The following is a 2,619-nucleotide window of genomic DNA, read 5'->3' as shown; positions in this document are numbered from 1 at the left end:
GGGGTCCTCATTAGAAAAGAGAGTGGCCGGTCTGTGTCCCCAAGATGTGACAGATTTAGGGAAAATTGTCTTATTATGCTGTTGGAATGAACAATTTCAAAATCTTACTGGTATTTTTTTTCTTTTTGACTTCTGATGGCACATTATGTGGTTTCCAGGGCAGATGATCCCTTTTACACTCCGCAATCCATACACATTGTTTCGTTTCATTGATGGCAATCTCTACGATGAAACATCACTTATCCCACTTCCTCCCAGTGTTTCCGGTTTCCATTCTTTCTTCTTCCCTAGCCCTCTGAACTTTGCCCTTGGGCAACTCCTGCGTTTCCGAACTTGTGATTTGTTAGTCTAACATGGGAGTGAATTCATTTCCAGACTGCAGGGTGACTAAGGGCCATATCTGACCAATAGGCTTAGTTTTTAAAATTATTTTTCTTCTACTCTATCCAAAATTTTCAAATCTGTGATCCTGTTCAGGGCAGTTAACAGCAGCAGCTGGGCACCATCCAGCTCTTCCGGTTTCAGGGTTGTGGAGAAGGATGTTTGAGTGGTCTATCAGTCCATTGGACTGATTGTTTCCATATATATTTACTTTTGCATCATTTGTCTTTTCTCTGGACTAGAAGAGACCAGCATGGCACTGCTCAGGAGTTTTTAAGACTTCAGTCACTGCTTACAAAATTAGAATCTAGAACACTGTCTTTGTGAACTATGACATGTCAATTGACCTGCGTGACCCCGAGACCATGGTCTTGAGACCTCAGGCCTAGCAACCCCTTCCCTCAAGGTGTTCAGCTGTGTCTAAGAAGCTTGCACAACCTTGCCTTCTGTATGCCCCACTGCATTTGTGGATATATTTGTAGCAAAGGTAAATAGTCTAAGTGGTATTTTACAATATTTTCTCATGCATCAAAAAGAAAAGAGAGTGATGAAAAGGAGATTTAAAAAAAATTAATCATTTTATTGGGGGGCTCTTACAAATGTTATGACAATCCATCATTCAATTGTATTAAGCACACTTCCACATATATTGACACCAACATTTCCAAAACATTTTCTTTCTACTTGAGCCCTTGGTATCCGCTTCTCTTTTTATCCCCACCCCCATCTACCCACCCTCATGAATCCTTGATCAATGACATATTATTGTTATTTCATGTCTTACATTGACCATTGTCTCCCTTCACCCACATTTCTGTTATTCGTCCCCTGGTGGGTGGGCTATATATCCAACCTTGTGATGAAAAAGAGATGAACTGATGCAACATAGATAAGAATGGATGGGTGGATGGGTGGATAATTGAGAGAACATAGCCAAATGTAAATTGGAGCATCAAACTGATGGGCATGTAGACATTCACTCAGTATACAGTTCTTGTAAGTCTTCTATATTCATGAACAGGTTTTACAGTAAAACATTGGGGGTACGCTTATTGCTTGCTTAGACTATAGGCCCATCAAGAGTTGACTTGGCCTCTGTTCCACATCTTCTTGTGCCAGGACCCAGGATGATGGATCATCTTGAAAGAGACAGTTGCCATGGCAAAGGGAAAGAGGGCACAGCTGGGTTTTACACCAGCGGTTGGATGCTTCCGCCTGGACGTGACATCTACTACTTCTGCTACTCATACACAGGCCTTTCACATCTCAAGGGAGCCCTATCATATGCCTCGAAGTGGGAAGGATGAAAACATTGGGGACGCAACACAAATGATTACTCTGACATAGAGGACCACCTCCACAACTCCTTCAGATAGTTACACACCTGTGACCATCCCGACTACTCCAAAAGACCTGAGAAAGATGAGGCTTTCTGCTCCTCGTGATGGACCGCCTGAGAAACCATACAGAGCCATCTGACTCCATGCTATCTGGTCGCTATGAGCTGGGCTCGATTCACCAGCAGTGGTTTGGGATTGGTGGCTGGTGATTTTATTTGTATTCATAGCACCTTTGTACGACCGAGTGGGACGACCCCACAGGGTTTCCATGGCTGTCTCTCTTCACAGGGCCAGCCTGGCACACCTTGAGATGGCAGGTTCTAAATGCCCACCTTGCCCTTAACATCCCATCACTTAACCATGGCACCCCCAGGGCTCCTGGGACTAAGAAAGGTAGTATGAAAAGGCAAGTGCACACAAGGCATCCCCGGAGAGGGGATTGGGAAGCTTTGTAATGTCTCATCTATTCTGCTTCTGTTAGAATCCCTTTAAAGGGAGCGGGAGAACTCACATGCCACAGGCTAACATATTCCAAACTTCTCACCCGCTGTTCTGCAGCCAGCCAGCTAGCCAGCCAGCTCTTTCTAGAATCTCATAACCTTTTTATTGTGTCAGCTCATTTTCAGCGTCAGTGAGAACACATGGAAGCTGTCCAGAAAACATATGAAAAGCAGAAGTTAAACGGGCCTAACACGGTAAATTAGCTCAATACATAATATTTAGAGATGATTCTCTACTCCACATTTTAGAGGAGTCAGGGAAGGCTTCCCAGCCGAGGTGACATTTGAGCTGGCATTTGAAGGCATTGGCGAGTAGAAAATGGAGCAGGGCATTCCGAAGGGGAGACAGGCTGTGCAGTGGGGAAGAAGCTGCTCATAAGAACTCCCCCGGGGCAGTC

The sequence above is a fragment of the Echinops telfairi genome, unplaced genomic scaffold (assembly GCF_000313985.2).
Source record: "Echinops telfairi isolate 266 unplaced genomic scaffold, ASM31398v2 ScPeMD7_2573;HRSCAF=3158, whole genome shotgun sequence".
In the NCBI taxonomy this organism is placed as follows: Eukaryota; Metazoa; Chordata; class Mammalia; order Afrosoricida; family Tenrecidae; genus Echinops; species Echinops telfairi.
The sequence above is the reverse complement of the archived record's forward strand: the minus strand, read 5'-3'. Positions refer to the sequence as shown.